This window comes from Acanthopagrus latus, chromosome 1 (genome assembly GCF_904848185.1).
Source record: "Acanthopagrus latus isolate v.2019 chromosome 1, fAcaLat1.1, whole genome shotgun sequence".
Taxonomy (NCBI): Eukaryota; Metazoa; Chordata; class Actinopteri; order Spariformes; family Sparidae; genus Acanthopagrus; species Acanthopagrus latus.
This window is the reverse complement of record NC_051039.1, coordinates 13,282,960-13,303,233: the sequence shown is the minus strand read 5'-3', so window position 1 is coordinate 13,303,233 and position 20,274 is coordinate 13,282,960. Positions and strand designations below refer to the sequence as shown.

At 38.5% G+C, this 20,274-nt stretch overlaps 1 protein-coding gene across 25 annotated transcripts in view; it reads right to left on the bottom strand.

The window, feature by feature from the left end:
- The window catches only part of LOC119022406, a 231,860-nt gene that overhangs the window by 157,797 nt on the left and 53,789 nt on the right, over nucleotides 1-20,274 (bottom strand). The window lies entirely within an intron of this gene.

The following is a 20,274-nucleotide window of genomic DNA, read 5'->3' as shown; positions in this document are numbered from 1 at the left end:
CTTGAAAGTAGAGCTGAAACAAGTAGTGAATTAATTGACTGATTTAGTGATTAGTTGTTTCTCTGTAATTTGTGACAGTTAACTGAATAGACCTTTGTTTGGATAATACAACAAGTTGTCTGGGCTTTAGGAATCCATCATAGAAATGTTCGGCATTTTCTCTTAATCGATTTATTCTAAAAAATAAAGAAATTAATCAATAGCTCCACAAGCTGAAATTCAAGAGTGAACGGCTGTGCTTGAAACTACTGTCATTTTAAAAATAAATATATAGAATTTAATTTATTTTCACCAATGGGTCATTTTTTTTAACCATATATTGACTTACAGAAGGCAGCTGCTCTCAGTTGAGTCATTGATATAATATATCTTCAAATAACTTTCATTCAGGTCCTGTCAAACACAACTGGAGATTTGTGGAGGCACTAATATGAAGCTATATTGTGCAAGTGGACTCCTCTCTGGGCTCTTGAACTGGATGTGTGGAATCAAGCACAAGGTGAGAAAGAAATTTCTTTGATTGAATAATAAATAATAGCAACAAATTTACAAAAGTGTCCTAGCTAAGATTCTGAATGTCCACAGCCAACTTTCGTTCGATTGCTAAATTGAACTACTTATCAGAAGGTGTTAACAATCTATTTACTGTAGCTGCATGACCATCCTTCACTTGTTTACTCTGAAGAGTAGCTTTGAATTTTTACTGACATCTTATTAGATGTTCAGGCAAGTACACACACATGTAAGCACTGTTTGTTGCCCTTGGAGTGAGTTACCACAGACAATTCTGAAATAAAATTTCAAATTTAAAGTTTTATCAGCGATCTGTCTTCTCTGCATAGTAAAAAAAAATAAAAACCTAGCACAGGATTACGACCAGAAATATGACACAATCATCTCTGAGCCGAGATACTGGGACACTGCAACGGGCAACAAGTATGTACAGCTGGGTTGATTGTTGGGTAGTAGATTAATTGAGTCCCTGGCGTAATTACTCAGACAGGACAGCGGGCAGACACAGATCCTCAGCATCTCTGATTATGTGGTGTTTGTGCTGTGAAAGGGGTCATTAGTCACTCTCACCGCGGCAGCTGGACGTCTTCCCAAAATACTTTGTATGTGTGTGTGTGTGTGCGTGTGTGCGCGTGCATGTGTGCGTGCGTGCCAGTGTAGGCAAGAGGTGGAAATGAGAGGAGTAAACAGGAACATTAACACCACACTAGGAGGTGCTGTAGGTACGGGGGAACAAGAACAGCAGATACACCAAATCGATGCTGTAAGGCATTTTAGGGGTGTTTCAAGGCACCATATGTAAAAACAATTGTCTAAAACTTTCAAAAATGTGCTAAAATTGTCAACAAGATATGATGAAATAACTTTTTTGTCATCATGTCAAAATAATTCCATGTATTGCTCCCTCTTGCTCCTCTCCTTCATCTTCATTGTTACCAGATTTAGATTCCTGGTCACAGCCAACATGTATTATCCTGGTACTGTACCCCTGGCTGCTGTCAGTCTCAGCAGCTGTGATCGGTCATGTTAACTGAGAGGTTGCTGAGGACAGTTTTCCAGTTCTGGAGCCCATTACGACGCTGCTCCCTTTTAGCATTGCTGCACTGGTGTCTATGTAATTCTTCCATTATACATTTACTTGCTAGTAATTTTTAGTGTGGTGTGTGGCGCTCTCTTCTCCCATGTTCTCTCTCCGACCTCAATTCAAAATATCATTTGAATGTTTATATTAATTCACATTTTCCGTCATTGTCATCATTTTTTTTTTTTTGCTTCAGCCCAGAAAGGCCTGCCTCTGCTCTCTGTTGGCAAGCTGCCTGAGACAGACTTGGCACAGTCCTATCCAATTTGGTGCTTCGCTAAGATAGATATGTTTGCTTTTCTTGCTGCTGACAGAACCCCTCACCCCAAAATAAATGTATGAAACAGTTGAACTTTCTTTTCTCAAGTTAGTCATAAAGTTACATAGCAAGTTCAACGGGGTGCATCACCTCGCCCCGGCACGCCTCACACATGTGTTCTGTTTCTAGGTCAACAAACTTTTGAATTAAATGTCAAAATGTGTGTCTAGTAGATATTTTGAAGCATTTCCCGATCTGATGCTACTATCTCAGCAGGGAGGCATCATTTATCCATGGCTTCAAACGCAGTCACAAATCACTGGTGAAAAATAAATCAGTTTTGTGGCGTGACAGCACAATTATTAGGGTTTTATTTGGTCCAGGCACAAAAAACTACTTGGTTCAGTTGAAGGTAAGTATGTGGTTTGGGTTAAAATGATGGCTTTATTAAGGTTGGAGGAGTCTTGTCATCATGGATTATGTTTTTGAAAAAAAAAACAATGTCTACAATGTTTTGTTGACCTGTGCCTCAACCCAAACCTCTTACGGTGTGGACTTATCCGGCCAAAATACCATGATCTGCATTCTTTGCTCCTGTCAAAATTCCTACAGCAATTACAGAGTTCTTCCTAGTGACACGTTCTACACCATTCAAAACACCTGTTTCTATGCTAGCAATGAAAGGGTTAGGGTTAGGAAATATGAATAAATAAACTGGCAACAGATATCAGTCATTGACAACTTGTAAAATACAGACATTTCGGGTAAACGGGTTTTACACTTGCCTTTTCACAGCACAACAACAACAGAGTTTTATTGTTCTAATTTACTAGAGGTTGCTCTCAGAGCTTAATTAAAAATGTGATTTAATTTATGATATTGTTAAGGGTTACAAATTGTTGTCAAGCCTTTAACAATTAGCAACATATAAATGCTCATCTTGCAGCAAAAAATGGAAAAAAAAAATAGATACATTAATTAACCCTGGCTTGTGTAATCTTGATAGTTTTAATGACTCTTATCAGAGACAGAAATGGAGTGGTGTAGTCTGTAGCCCAAAACTGGGAAATCAGTTACCATTGTAGCTCATCCTGTTGCCTTGTCACTAAGTCTAAGTTTTATTTTGTTTTTAATACCTTAAATAAGGTGAGTGATTACCACAGGCTTAAGATATATAAACATATGACATAAAATACATCGCTAAATGTCCCACAATTTAATCATATAGCACTTGTGTGGTTGCCAACAAAACAAAATCAAATTGATCGAGGGAACCAAGGTGATGCTTCCTTGTTAGCCTAGAAAACTAAGTCATGGCTATCCAACGCTCTATTTCTGTGTGTAACAATAACAAACACATATTCAAATGCTATCAAGAAATAGACGAAAAAAAAATCTGTGTACAATATTATGTTACAGCAAAAACAAGGGCTTTCATTTTAGTTCAGTCTGGTGGCCCCTGTAGTCAAATGCGGCAGTGCTTCTACTGCCCTATGTCTACAGATCAGATCTAGTCTGAGCATACGTTTTGAAAGTGGGTGAAAAAAACACAGCTGTTTGTTGTATAGGCGATGAGTGGGTGGGTGTACACATGGAAATCTCCTCACATACGCAAAGTATCTGATGGCATGACCCACTGCGATGTGATAACGAGCCAAACTCAAAAAGTGTTGTATAAGATGCTCGTACAGTCCACTTGTGTGTTGTCCATATTATGCTTACATGTTTCCATGTCTTCCACACTCCTGCAGAGTACATAGTAAGAAAATCTATTTCAGAGCAATGCATAATTCATAGCGTTGGAAGAACATTTCTTTGTTGCATTTATTTCTTCATGTTCTTTATAATCACAGAAATGTCTGTTGTGATGCTGTTTCCGGCGCCCAGGTAGGTCACACATAGATGGATGGGAGAGGACTTTTCTCCCGTTGTGTTAACATTTAATGGAGTAAACAGAGTAAAGTGAACTTATTATGTCTGGTGTGCTACATGGTTGGTACCCCTCTTAGTAATGTACTGTAATAGGACACGGGCACGGAGCGTGTGACTACTAGGGGGAGTGCACATAGAAGAAAAACGTAAAAAACAACAGTAGAGACAGATTTATGTTAGGGCTGGGCAATTTATCAATACATGGTTTTTGGGATATGAGCCTATATGGTCTTCAAATTGTGATACGTCATATAGTAAATGTTGTTGTTTCTCTGTTTCAAAGGCTGCATTACAGAGCAGTGATGTCATTTTAGGAACTTATCAGACTGTTCTACTTGCCTTTAGCTACATAGTCATTATTTCCACGTTACCAATGATTATTTATCAAATATCTCACTGTATTAATATTTTGTGACAGTAGCCATCCCTATAATATTGTCACATTATTGATATCAGTGTACTCAGTAAAATATATTATACAATATTATTTTAAGTTCTCATCATACAGCGCTGATCTATGTATTGTACCAAGAAGTAAAACAACAATGAGCACACTTCCTCAGTGTCTTTAAGTCTGGTTAGTCAGATCAAGTTGCTGTTAGACAGAGACCTCAGTAGATCACCGAGCACACTGGACTTCTCACCCCCAAACCATAAACTCAGCACATTTTTTTTTTTTTTTTTTAATCAGTCAACCAGGCCAGCCAGTCAGCACTGAGCTACAGCTCTGTCCACGACCTGTCATCTCAGCTGGGCCATGTCTGCCTAACAACCCAAGGGGAATAATGGCCGCCCACTTCATCACTGACACTGTCCAGTACAAAAAGGCGAGGAGGGATTTGAAATGATGGAAAGGAACCACATGCTTACATTTACACACACACACACACACACACACACACACACACACACACACACACACACACACACACACACACACACACACACTACTGCACAGAGTGAAGCCCTCAGCTCAGATCAGCAGATTTGTTCTCTTTTTCTGAACACTTCATTTGAAAAAGCAAAAACAAAAATAATACTATATCATTATCTGCTTGTGTTAGTTGTCTAGTAATGAACTTTATTACTGTGTATATTGGGAGGCTGTATGTATTGCAATGTGTCCTTTATGTGTTGTATTCATTTATTAAAATTTACTGCTTCATTCCTGAAATTCTGGGTAATTGTCATTCTGCTCATTCCAACAAGCTGAAATGCAAACCTGTGTGAAACATCAGTCTTCATTTGAATAAATCGTGTTTGTTTAAACAGACCCCTCATGCAGACTGTGGACTTTTCATCAGGTTTGTAATTAGAATAATTCGAAAATGTGATGCTTTTTACACAAACCAGAAAATGAGTTTTGAACACTGTGTTTGTGGCATTTGCGAGTTCAAAGGAGAGGGGTTTTTTTTTGTTTGTTTTTTTGTTTGTTTTTTTATTCGGATGCAAAAGCATTGGCTTGGCATATAATGACACACCTGAAGATAAAAATGTGATACTGGGAGCCAAGGAAGATCAAAGCTTTAACACAACAGAGGAGGCAGATATGGGGTAAAATGGAGGGAGGCCAGTTTGGTGGTATCGATCACTGATGTTGAAAATAACATCAAACATTTAATACCATGCGCAGCATATATGCACTGTATGTCATATGCTGTGGTCAGTCGTGATTAACATTAAGTGGTGTACTGTGTAACAAAATTCAAGTTTTTTTCAGGTATTTCAGGCAGAATGGCTGGACATCGATCAACGTATGCTCGATAACATTATAATCCAGGAAGCTGCAACCTCATTTTACCATTTCTTCTGTGCAAGCTCCCTAAGTGGTTTCAATCAAGGACAATTTTCCAAAAGGCTACAATATCTGAGCTGAGCAATTCTGATCAAAGTCTCGGATGCAGACACAGCTCAAATAGTTTTCCATAGGAATGGTACTGTAAAAGGTGTTGCCAAGCAACTGTCGCATGAAGCTTTACATTTAACCAGCTCTCCAACACTGTGTCCTAACTGCACAGGGATACGACAGAGTGCCGTTTTAACGGGTTCAGTGCAGGCAGCAAGTGCCCTGCATCCAACTTCATCGATGCTTGCATGCAGTCAGGACACGGTGTATGGCTGCATTCTGTCTTAAAGTGATTCAGAGGCTTTTTATTCATTAAATGTAATCCTTCTCTCTCTATAACACAGATTAACATTTGCTTTAAAACGTCATTTCAGTTGCTGACTACATAGACGACGACACCCTCTATAGAGAACAGCTGTCAAGAGCATATTCAGCATTTGAGGCCACTTATTTCTTAGTTCTTGAGGCTGCCAATGATCACAGTCAACTCAAAGAAGAGTGAAATTTACCAGATTGAATTAAATTACACAATTTGGGCTTTGGATACATTTTAACTACATATGGATTACACAGCGGTTCTGTTGGTTGTCTGTGGATGAGACTGTTTCTGAGGCTAACCAACAATAGAGACGTTTTGCAACACACATCAGCCAACTGTGATAAAAATCTCTCATAAATCTCAAGGTTTGGTGAACAGTGTAACTCTTCTATAGACATTTGAGATATTGAAATTAGTCATTTTTAAAACAGCTGCTTTCACTTGCCAAGGATCTGCTTTTTTAAACATTAAAATTAAGGCTTGGGGTCTGTCTTCTATAATTCTAAAAAAAATTTAACTATGTCCTTTTTGCACATGGTTTGCAAATTAGCAGCAGGTGCTGACAGTTAAGCACAACATAAAGAAACGAAAGCCAACAAATGGATGGTTGTTACATACATTCATACATACATTCATATATATATATATATATATATATATACATTCATATATATATATATATATATATATATATATATATATATATATATATATATATATATATATATATATATATATATATATATATATATATATATATATATAAAAGAAAACTCACTAAATCATGATGATTTGATAGTAGGTCAAAACTGTGATGCTAAAGTGATCATTCCCACTGATTGCAAATCATATCACAATCACAGTATCTGCCAGAATAAGCTTTATAATTTAAATCTGCAGTTCTACTTCAGATGTGTTTAATTTTAAAATTCAACTATAGGTGCAGAAACACAAAGAGTTGCTAATTTTCTGAAAAGAGGTCAGGAAGCCTAATTCGGGCAGTGGGGGAATGTGAGAAAGGAGAGCACTGTTTAAACTAGGGAAGATACCAAATCTCACTGTCATACTTGGAAAAGCAAAAATAACATGTTCTACATATTTCTTACTCTCTTTCTTTTCTTTTTCTCTGCTGTTTTTTAGATGCAAAGATAGCACGCCTGTAATCATGAAGAAAACATACTCAGCTGAAAATAACCTGAGTGGCTGTTCTCATTTAAGTCAAAGGAGAGGTGGGCGAGATCCACATCTGTCACATAGGAGGAGGAAGAAATGTGAGGGAGAGACACAGTGAGAGGCAGACAGAGCTGTTTATTAGTATTCTCTTTGTTTGCTCCCCAAATAATCTTGGTTACTGTTTGTCTTTGTAGGTCTGATCTGCTGATACACTGAGAGGGGAAGTTGACTTGACTGGGAGTGGATGAACAGCGTTGCCTACAGTTTTTTAAAGCGGATACTGTCCCACAAAATTAGGGCTGGGTATTGTCAAGAACCTCACGATTCGATTTTGATTCTTTAGGTCACAATTTGATTCAATATCGATTCAATTCAGTATTGACTTAAATGCTTCAATATCAATTCAGTAATAAGTAGTAATAAACAATTCATTGGAGTACCTGTTGATATATATATATATATATATATATATATATATATATATATATATATATATATATATATATATATATATATATATATATTTTTTTTTTTTTTTTTTTTTTTAAACGTAGTATTAAATTATAAATCTTTTCTCTAGGAAGTTCTAGTTCGAATTGAAATGTAAACAAAGGCACACAATGTGTTTAGTTATAAAATAGTGTAACCATAGCTGAGAAAGTGCCATTGTTTCTGGGACTGCACGGTACATTTTTGTCTGACATAAACATAGACATAACCGCGGTCCCTCCACCCTCAAGCTAGATGCGAGGGGGTAAAACGTTAAGCCTGAACCCCCCTCTCTCCCCGGAGAACCGCTGGCACACGGTGCAGCAGCCAGGATGAGTCCGGCTGTGGTGGGAGTTTACAGTCTCCGAAAGAGCAGTGCGTCAGACATCAGCTACCTACCTCCGCAGCTCCGACGGTGTTTCCGTGGCGCATCACCTTCCAACCATCGAGAGAGGCGCTTCCAGCTGCTGGAGGCGAGGACCGAGAGGCGTCCAGTGAGGGACAGCAGGTGGTCGGCAGCCACTGCTTGTCTGAATCGATTCAGAGGATTTTATGAATCAATATCGAATTGGGAAAAAAATATATTGCAATGCACTGATGAATCGATATTTTTACCCACGCCTACACAAAATAAAACTGTTTTGTTTTTTCTATTTGAACTCTACATAGTTTATTACCAGTTTGTATATGCCCTGTGTCTTATGTCACCTTCATGGGAGCTAGTCAGTGTGGCTGCGCAGGCAGTAATTCATAATAGAAGGTAGGTCAAAATTTGAGGTTTAGAATTGGGTTCGGCAGACTTGAAATGTTTCAAACCGGTTTCATTTAAGGCTTAACCCGGACCCTACCAGTAATACTGAATTTCACCACTTGACGTCAAACAAGACTCAGACGCTCCCAAGAGGAACATGGTGAGAGCCAATGAATGGGAGTGTAGCAGCACTAAGGTCCATCACGGCAACTGCCACGTTTTGTGTTCTTTTTGCATAACAACACTTCAATTGAACATTTCTTTTGATTTAGGGAATCATTTTTGTGTTACACTTCACTCCCCCATTCAACTGAAAATGCATTAGAAGGGAACCTTTTATTAGCCAGCACTGAAAGGAGGAGGACATAAGAGCGAGAAAAAAAGGACACAATAGTTTGCTTGCATATGCAGTCACGTCATTTTGTTGCTATGGCGAAAACTTCATTTGTAATTCAATGTCCATACTACATCCAGACTGATAAAGTATGGCTAGGTTCAAACTGCAGATAAATCAGTTTTAGTCCTTAAATCAGATCTCTGAGACAGACTGTCTGATTTTATGTGCAAGTGGTCAGATTTTTGTGTCCACACATCACCAGCCCATACAGATAACTTACTGTGATAATGGAGAAGGTGTCAGTATCTCTGAACGCTGGTGATGCTGCTTTGTGACACTGAAGCATGAGCACTGGAGACACATTATCTTGCACACCAAACAATCACACTGTAAAGTCACGGGGCAGACACATTAACTTCAGTGCAACTGTTTGCTGTATCGTGATATTATCGTTATAATGGGAAAAAAATATTGTGATAGTATCGTATCGCAAGGTACCTGGTGATACTCAGCCCTACCCTCAGGTAGGATCAACACTCACAAGGGGGTGAGGAGGGTGTTTTGTCCATTTTTATTTTATTTTTCAAATATTCTTTTATCAGCCATTATAAATGTTAATACCAATAGTTTGGAAAATACCTGATATCGGCTGACATGGTGCAGTGACAATTACCTGAAACTCAACAGCCCTGTGTTGACTATTGTAGGAACACTGGCTTCCCTGTCTTGGTTAACACTGAGTGAGAGGAAGTGAAGAGGGTGGACTCATACCTTGAGGTTCAAATCAACAAAAAACTGGGCTTGTACATAAACTCCGAAGCCCTCTTCAGGAATGGACTGTTCTCCAAAAGTTTTTTTCCACTTGCCGATTTATAAGAGTTATTACTCGCCTGAGTTGAGCATCTCATCTAAACTGTGACAAGTGTAAAGTAAATTTGTGAAATGGGGATATATAAATAAAATTGTAATGACCTGACTTTATTAAGGTCTGTTGTTCTTGTTTTGCTGTATGTCTACCAGTGTGTAAACTAACTGATATGAACAAAAAGTCAAAAATCTTTGTATGTGTTCAAGTGCTTCGAGTGAATGATTCTGACAGATCTCAAAGAAGCTACACATTCTTAAACTTGGATGCTTTAGTGAGATCTTCAACCAGGCAGCACTCAAGGTCTATAAAATTGCAGCAATTTAATGGTGGGCAGTGAGGATTAGTGTCATGAAGTCAGTATCAGACCAAATGTGAAATATGTCCAGAATTCCCGGTTCTGTTCTGGTGTTGAATAATGGCCAAAAAATTGTTTTTCTAGAAGATTATGATGTCACTGTGAACTTGACTTCTGACCTGTCTGATATAAAATATAATTACTTCATCATTTTATCCTATTATACATGAGCATGAAGTTTTGTAATAATTTGCATTTCAATTCTTGAGTTATGGCCAAAGACAAGTTTCGCCAGGTCACAGTGATCTTGACATTGACCACTAAAATTTAATCAGCTCATCCTTGAGTCCAAGTCGAAGTTTGTGCCAAAGCTAAAGAAATTCCCTCAAGGAGTTCTTGAGATATCACATTCAAGAGAAAAGGACGGACAGACTTACGGATGGATTGATGGACAGACAAGTAGCTTGAAAACATATCTCCTTTGACATAAAGCATGTGAAACAAAAGATGTCACAGGAAATGTTTGGAGAGTATTCTGTTCTTTTGATACAGTTCTCTGGAGTTTCACTTTACTGTTCTGTTGAATTGATCCTCTGTCAGGGAAAATTCCCAAGGAGTGTCTCCACTGTCACTAACCTTTTGGTGCCCTTTGGATGGAAGTGCCTGAACTATGTCTGGGAAGACTGAAACAGAGAAGATATTGGAAGAAGCTTTATTGTAGGTCAGCCTTGAAGATGATGCCATGTGTGAAGATCAGTGATGCGCAAACACATGAAGAGGTAGATGGAAAGAGGCTGCCACAGTCCCCAAGGAGGAGGACAAGCAGCCTCTTATTGCCATGTGTCAGACCTGGCTCTCACCTGCAGTCTGCACACTGCAGCAGCATAAGTCTGTGTGACAGTGTTGGCAAAGCAACATTTGCATGCGAGGAAGGAATTATGTCGTAGGGGGGAACCAGGATAAGGTATGAAAACAGGAAGAACAAGTGCAATGCACTACAAAAACCCAGTTTAATGTAAAACCCATGTTTCCATAAAGACGGTCCCCCCTTTCCCTTCATCTTATTTTAGAACCAAGGCCGGCATATTTTACATTTAGTGTGTTATGCTACAGGATGCTGCAGCCTGTGTGATTGTGACTGCGAGGAGAGGACAGGCTCTGCATTAATAGAGAGCGCCATTTTTTCATTATTGTGCACGTGTGTGAATTTTACAATCTTCTGTTGTGAATCAAACACTGAAATATTCCCCCAAAATACTGCAGCCTCACCAAGAACGCATATTTATCCTTCAGAAATCTTGTTATATACATCAGAGAATGGTGTATGTGCACATGACATTTAAGAAATCAGGTTACTGCAGAAGGACGTAAACAACCGGGTTATTAAAATGCACATAAACGCACCGTAAAGTAAGCAAAGACAACTTTTATAAAGTCTCAAGGATTCAAAGCACACATCTCTGATGTACATGCTTATTTAAGCCACAAGAAGCGTTAGAATAAAGAATAAAGAAGAAATAGATATAGAATAAAGTGCTCACAACTGGGCTGCCAGCATGTTGGCATGAGGCTGCCTCAGAGCTCTAATGGTTGACTAAGTTTTCTGCAGCTGTCAGCAAATGTAAAGCTTTTAAAAGTAAAAAAAAAAATAGTTACGAGTCTAATTTTTTGAGAATGAAATGTCTGAGATATAGAATTACAGTACTATATTGTCAATAGTCACTTTAACTACTAATTTAGGGAGTTTTCGATCTTTACACCAAAAGGCCAATATTTGAAGGAAGACGCTGACATTTGCGAACATAATTTTCAGGGGGAGAAAATGAATGTGCAACAATATGGTCAAGCTATAACAATGCATTTTTGGGATAAACTGATAAGGTTTTACGACCTTAAGAGGAAGGAGAATTATCACTCACAAGAAACATAATCCTTGAGTTTGGTCGAAAATATTGTTGAAATAGATTCAAGGCTGGAGAGACACTATGCCGGACAGCAACAACATGATAAGAAATACAAAGATCTTAAAAACCTGATTTAGTGAAGAATGAAACTGGGTCACAGCTGTATCCATGACATGGTTTAATCAGTGCAAATAATGAGGGTGTCTGATTTAAGCAATTTTGTCTGGGCGTCTTCACAGCCTTCACATGGAAGAGGCAACAAATACAAATGTTCATGATGAATCCACAAATGGAGCACGGGAGCTTTTTGAGCATCAATAGAGAGAGTGTGGTGTGAATGCCCTACATGATCCGTCTCGTCAGCCTTGATTACCTGGATCAAACACTGTCTCACACCTGGGTCATGGCGTTTTTTTTTTTCTCCTCAGTGGTGGTAAGAATGTTGAGATGCCAGCTGCAGGAGGAGGAGCAGACACAGACCTCTCGCTGCATGCTAAGACCATCATTTTTGGATGTGCTGAGTACATAATAACTCTACAGTGTATTTATTGTTGGTGACCCTCTTTTTGTTGTGACTCATAAAGCACTTTCTTTCTTGTGTGTAAAATATAACTGTTTGTAAGATTTGAACTGTTTACCCTATGTGATGCTAATAACCGTCTTGTAAACACTGAGTCAACTTGATGTACTGGGTGGTTTCCCTGACAAATACCTGCTCAGTTATGGTGTTTACAGTTGTGTACTATAGCTTGTTGACACTTAGAGTTCTAGGTATGTATTTCTCCTACTTCAATTTTCAATTCATTCTGGGTGTATGTGAATCTTTCTATTGTGAATATCTGTAAACTAAACAAGACCATCATGTGCTGGGACCCCATCAAGTCAGACACCCAGTAACATGTTCATGTTCCGAATACTCAACTCCTCCTTAGATACTGAACTCAACCACACACCTGTAAAGTTTCCTGTCTAGATCTTGCACAGTCGTGATGCTATCCCAGTGACAAAATATTTCCACATGCAGACAAGTATTCAAAACCTGCTATAAACAGTATCTCCATGAACACGAATGTTAGCCAGGGGCGTAAACTGGGGGGTCATCCCCCCCCTACATTCCATATTTTGATGTAAAGTTCCCTGACATGTTTTATGGTTGTGTAGCTTTCACAATGACAACAAAAATCCACCAGCTGAAAGACAGACAAGGTGAAAACAATAACAGCTACGCTACAGTATAGGGGAATAATGGAAACTGGGTTATAGTGATGTGGGCCAGGGGCGTTAACTGGGAGCTACTGGCCTCTTACACTTCCTATCTTCAGTTCCTAATTACTCTCACAATGATCATTTTAAAATTTGGCCTTCATTTTGATCTCAACTACACACTTGTAAATTTTCATGACTGCATGTTTTACAGTTGTGACACTATCGCAATGACAATAATCTGTGTAAAGACAGATACAAACACGTGACATTATACTCAAAACCGCTTCAGTGTTAGTTCTCACTAAAACTGATGTCTCCAGGTATACATTTAATGGGCCACCATGTGAAAAAACTACCAGCCGACGAAGTCGCGGCTGGTTGTCAACAAAAGCATTTTTTAGAGGGCACTTGAGGCTTGAAATGGAACATTAATAACATGTATTCCCACTCTCGCATATGTATGTGTTTGACACATATGCACACTGGCAGGAATTTTTGGTGCTATATCCAGATACCAAGGGGGTTAAACTAATTTGATAATTAATATGACCTGCGTTTCAGCTGACATAGCATTGAGTGAGCGTGTTGTATTTTCTATATCAGAAAAAGGACTGTGTGTCTGGCAATACCTTTGAACAGATCTATAATATGGTGATCAAATGACCCAAATTGTACTGATGTTACATGAAGTCAAAATAGAGAATTGAAATCATAGAGGAGTAGACAGAAATACAAAAGGTTCTAAGTTGTTTTTTTCTTATTTGTTAAGTCAAGCACAAAGAGATATTGTTGTACCTCAGAGGTCTGACTACTGTCATTTTTCTAAGGCTGCTTTCAAAAGGCGAGAGACAGTGTAGTCGCAGGTGTGTGACCATTGTGAGCCTGGAGGAACAGGTTTTGGCTGTGATAATGAAACTTTGATTGGTAAACAATGAGGGTATTGCCTTCAGGTTTATAGAAAGTGAAGCTTACAATGACAAACACGAATAAGGTGGAAACTTTTTCCCTGCACTGTCACAAGTCAAAAGCATACAATTTATAATAAGAAGGCCAACCCATAATGCTGGCTTTTGAAAGAATCCACTGTTTTTGTAAAAAAAAAAAAAAAAAAAAAAAGTTTTAAGTTGACAACCTACATGAGGAATGTCCTTATCTAACTGAGACTGTGGTCTGTCTCAATGTAGAAGTTTTAAGGGGAGGCCAGAATTAAAACTTGGTTCATTATTACTAACATGGCAAAGTCTCTTTCTGAACGGTATCTGAAAGGTCGGGGTGAAATCAAGTTGGACAAAGTATGTGTACAGCCAAGGACAGGAAATTAACTTTGTATTAAGTACTGAATATTTAGAAGAAAAAACACCACATAGTATATCTAACAATCTAAAAAACACCTTTGCTTTGTTACTTCTTGCACAATCACACTAAATCGCAACAGCAGTGTCACAGACTTGATGCCCAACCCCAAAATCTCAGAAAGTAGAAAGAAAGTGTAAGAACACTGACTTTGCTGAAACATTCACTTCTGGCACACACACACACACACACACACACACACACACACACACACACAAGATTTATTTGCAAAACTGAGGTCGAACTCAAAAATCCAAGGCTGTCTTGTTTCTGCTAGTCCACTTTCCCTGGGTTGACAACAGAGTCAGAATTAAATGTTAAGTGTGCCTCAGCAGGAACCTGGTCTTGCTGTATGCATGGGAGCATATCAGCAACTCCATTTCAGTTTGATTACTCCTTATTAACCTAATTTTGGTGATCACAATATGTCATACTGAAACAATTTCTTGACTGACAGAGAAATAATCAGCCAGCCTTTACATAGGCTAGACATAGACAAAAGTCTCTGCTTATTGACAATGATAACAGAGTTGAATTATCTAGAAGGCCCCATCAGAGAGCAAATCAAAGAATAAACATCTCTCTCTTTTGGTTTGTGATTCACAGTGCAGATATGTAGGCTGTAGAACAAAATGCAATTATGTGGAAGTTAGAATTTCATGAATCACCCTCCCTCACCATACATTTCTATAAATATAAAAAACAGTATTAGCTGCCTCCAATTAGATTAGGGTTTTCTTGCTATTGAAGCAGAATTCTTTCTACTTTTACGTCAATTTCCTATTAATTTGCAGGCTTTTTTTAAGTGGGGTGAGCGCATATTTAAATCAACCGTATCAAGTGATTAGTTGAATGTAGGCTATTTATTAGGTGTTGGATGTGTGGTTGAAAAGCCAATGTGTTAACTTGCAACTGTTGCAGCTTCTCGTTGAAAGCATTTAATTGGTAAAGACACTGTTGACAGTTGACATGTATAATGAAGAATGAATTCATTGAGTTAAGCACCTAATGCTTTTGTTCATCACTAATGGGTCTACAGAGCAAAACTGGTTATTTGTTGCATTTTTCAGACAGCAAATCAACCTGAAATATGACAGGGATTATTTTTATTCAGTCTGTGGCAGTAATGGAAGAAGAACGTGTTGATGAAGGTTCTCAGTCATCCAGGTCATGGCAATTGTAAGTGATGTATCGTAGGCAATTGTGGACTGAATTAGGTTTCTTGAAGACATTCCACCTCTCATCCAAGAGGCTTCTTTGGTGTTTACATATGGGGGGGGGGTGTGTCCTTACAGAGTCACTGTTGACTGCATCTCAAGTTGAAATGCAGGTGGTTCCTGTAATCAGCCAGCTTTATGGATGTTTTTTCATACTCCTGTACCAGTATGAAGGGCGTTCCTCCCACAGTGATTAGCAACACCCACACTTGGTTTAAACCCTGCAACTCCCCTCCAGTTAGTAAGAACTGAAGAGGCCTCTTGGATGAGAGGTGAAACAACCTGAAGAAACATAAATGTTCTCAGGTTCCCAGCATCGGAATTAGATCTGAAATATTTCAAAATAGGCTTATACTTTTTGCTTTGACAATAAATGCTTCCTACTGTCCTCTGCTGCTGCAGCACTTTCAGTTTGTAATTTTCATGTCCTTTATCTTTATTTGTACGTATTTATAAAAAAGAAAAAAAAATGTTGTATTTAATGTGATTATATACATTTTTGAGCATTTTTCTGTTCTTGTCCTTTGCACCTGTTGCTTAGCCTGCCTTCCAGGTGTGTAAAAGCTGCCTACACTTTATTTATAGTTCAAGACATATTTTGTCTGTACATGTATCACAGCATATTCTGCAGATTGACCTGACAGGATTTCATTCACAGTTCTAAATGAAATGCCAAGGCTGCCCTGCAGTTATGCACTCACATTAGCTAGGGTCATAACAGGTGCTGACAGACACGGGGATCTGCAAGGACTTTTTTGTACAATCTGGCAGTGCACGGGAGGCTACTCTGTTCAGTACTTCTTGTACTGAGCCAAGTTTCATAATTTTGACGTTCTTCTTTCAAGAAGTATGGCAATCAGTGGTGGGAGTCATTTCAAAACTTCCTGCATTTAAAGCAAAATTAAAAATAATGTTACTGGTAAGAGCTGAATCACTAACTGATATGCATCAGGAAATAGATTTGGTAATGTAGGTGTAACATGGATATTTTATCATGACTCAGCTATAGTGGTCTGGCAAGCCAATTCTTTTGAACTCCACTCTTTCAATTTGCAAACTTGGCTTTATACAACTAATTCACAAATGCAGTAGTACTCAACATGACCAATAAAAAGACTATCATGTGTGAAATGCCAATACCAGTATCAGAAATGCCTCTGATACAGCCTAAAGTGCAAGTACACAATTCTAGGCCCCAGTCCGACACCCCAGTATCTGTTTATAAGTAGTGTTGCTTTCGTCAACGAAAATTATGACTAAATATTGTCGTCAACGAACCTTTATCACGTGATGGAAACAAGACAAGACGCAACGTAAATGGTGGTCATGTGACGAAAACTATAATCAAATATATAATGCAATATTGTTGACGAATAAAAACGGGACTAACTGTGGTTTACAAAATAAAAACTCTGCAAAAGTATCTCTTCATGTTCATTGACCAAAATGAGACAGGATGAAATGTAATACCATTAATTCGTCTCGCTATTATTATTATTATTTTGCAATATTTCTGTTTCCTGAGTCTCACTTCAGGTGCTGCATCAGGTAGCACTGCACAGACGCAGGCAACATCGCTTCCTCAATCCCCTCCCGCGCGGCATTATTAAGAAGATGCAGCTGTGGTGGCTTAACATTAATGATAACTCAAGACACATAGTTAAGTCTGGCACAAAGAAAGCGACTGATGGCCAGCCAGCTGGGGTTCGGTGTTCCTTCCGGTGTCACCTGTCAGCCTAAACCCGGGGACAGTTTATACTTATATGGATGCTGTTGTAACGTGTAGTGATTTAGATACTGACCCACCAAACATCCTGGAAAGTGACAAAGTTACGTTTTCCAGTGTGTGTGTGTGTGTGTGTGTGTGTGTGTGTGTGTGTGTGTGTGTGTGAAAACAAAACGAGGAATACATAACAAATACAAACCAAAAAAGAAAATAGAAAAAAAGAGTAATAAATAATAAAATTAGGTGTTTGTGTGTGTGTGTGTGTGTGTGTGTGTGTGTGTGTGTGTGTGTGTGTGTGTGTGTGTGTGTGTGAAAACAAAACAAGGAATACATAAAAAAATACAAACAAAAAAGAAAATAAATAGAAAACAGAATAATAATTAATAACATGAGGTGTGTTTGTTTGTGTGTGTGTGTTGCCGTTACCAAATGACATTGGCCTATGAGGGGAGAAGACATAGCAAATGCAAGACAAGTAGACAGAAAGAAATCGCATTACTAAAAAGAGACTTAAGTACAATTTTCATGACTAAAACTAGACTAAAATGTCATCAGTTTTTGTCAACTAAAACTAGACAAAAACAGTCATGGATAATTCTGACTAAAATCAGACTAAATTGCTCAGACTTTTAGTCGAATGAAACTTGACTAGACTAAAAAGAGTATAAACGTGACTAAAACTAATAAAAACTAAAATGACAGTTTTACACAAAGACTAGGCTAAAACTAAAGTTTAAACAGGCTGCCAAAAACAACACTATTTATAAGAAATGGGATCTTCTGCTTCCCGGCAGCGTGCAGTGTGCAACTTACTCTCAACTTGTCAAATACGGCGGTTGGTCAGTGTCATGAGGCTTCAAACAATGATGCTCTGTTTCCCCCTCTAGCATCAGTTTTCAACACGAATGCCTCAATGCTAAACTTAGCAATAAAACTTATGCAATGCCTGGTTAGACTCGTGGAATCATGCGAAACGGTTGGGGTTTGGTGATGTTTGGGCGCCAAAGCTATTTGGTTAGGTTCAGGGAAAGATCATGCTTTGGCTTTTTTTTTGTTCAGTAACATCACTTAAGTGATTTACATCACATAATTAAGTTAACTTAATGATGTAACGTAATCTTAAGAAAACTTCAATCTTTTTTTTTTAATCCTGGTAAAACAGGAACCCTAGTCACTGGAGGAAGTGTCCTGTGTATGACCCATCGAACAACCTCAACCAACCCTGACTCAGACTCTTCTCACTCTTTATAATACTGCAATAGAAAGGCGTGTCAAGAAGTGAAGACAGAAGGGTATCTATAACCTCTTAGTTGGAAGCATAGGGCCACTGAACATGCCACTGTATCCTCTGTTTCTAAAAGGGTCAGCTATTGGCTTTTGGAATCAGGAAGAATAGATGTTATGGGGAAAACATTCCAAAACTGGATTCCTCAGCCACAGTTTTGACATGGTTTGTTTTTCAAGAAAGTGTCAATGCATGCAAACTTCTCAATATTACACCAAGAATATAGATACTTTTCAGGAAGGTGTTCTGACTCCCACAAAAGTAGCGTGAGCAGTGGTGTAACATTAAACAGAAGTTGTTATCAGTCACTGAGCAGTTTCTGTCCTTCAGATTAAAGTGGGACACCATCAAGCCCATTTAATCTGTTAAACAAACTAGCATTAAGGAAACAGATAAAACACTGGGTTTGCAGAGATAATGATAACCCGCCCAAGCTATGTGCCACAGAGGGAATGAACTTTATCGTCACTTCAGATAAGTGCTAAGTAATAGACAAGTAAAGGGCAAAGACATCACATGTCAGTGAACCCAAAGACAGTGACTGATGGTGTGATTTATCATGGCATCATTTAAGACAGCCATGTGCCTCCTCACACGTCTGATCAATACCTGACAAGATCTTTGCATCATTCCTTTTCAGTAGAACTCGATAGTTTTTACATGTACTGTAGAGCTATAAGTTCAAGAAAGGTTTTACACATTTCATACAGTATTTCTTTAAGTCCCTCAAATGAATTTCATCAAGGGATGAGAGGATCAGATCAGCCTTACGTGAAAAGGCAGGAAATGCTTCTGTGCATTCCTAATGCACCCTGACGCTGATGAACGGAGTTGGAATTGACTGTCATGTAGATCAAACACGTAACCTTCCAGTCATGTCACCGGTTTGATTAACAACCAGGACGTCCTGCAAAGTCGTACGTCACACGCGTGATTTTTAAGATGTGGCCTTGTCTCATCATTCGTATACTGCCACAGGAAACTTGTTTATAATGCTGAATTGTCTCACAAATCCAGCCAACTTATATTCTGGCAAGGTCCAGGTTGGAGGTGCACAGGACTAGGAGAGAGAACTGATTGAATGCAGATTCGCCAGAAGCAGTAAGCAAGACAGTAGCGCATGGGAAAAAGTGAGAAATTAACTCTGACCTCAAAATGGTGGAAAACTGTGATGCAGTGATTAATCACACTGAAAATCTGCTGTGCTCTGTAAACAAATGCCTAATACTGTTGGTTTTCTAGTTTCGCAATCAGGAGCTATGAAGTAGAGCTAAAATGATTGACTCTTTTAATTGATGATCTGCCAAACATTCACACTTAGTTCCTCTAAAACACTTTTCTTTGACTTTTGTGACAGTTAAATGTGGCCTTCGGAGTGCTAGTTGCACAAAACAAACAATCTAGTCATGTTACATTAGGCTTTTGAGGATTTTAAGCGCATTTTATAGACAACATGATTGGGGATCATCAGGTTAATCAATCTCAAAGAAAGTCATAAGTGAGCCATATGAAATGCCAAATGTGTTGTATACCCTAGCATTAATATTGATAACAATAAACCCTTAAACAAATGTGTCCAGTTAAAACCACACCTTCTGTAATTGGGAAGTAGGTCAAATAGATGAATGGGAGCTGGTGTGGGAAACTGTGGCTGAACATACAGTTACAGGTCAAGTGTTGGCAAGACAGCTGAAATTCAATGAATCAGATGAAGTCACCC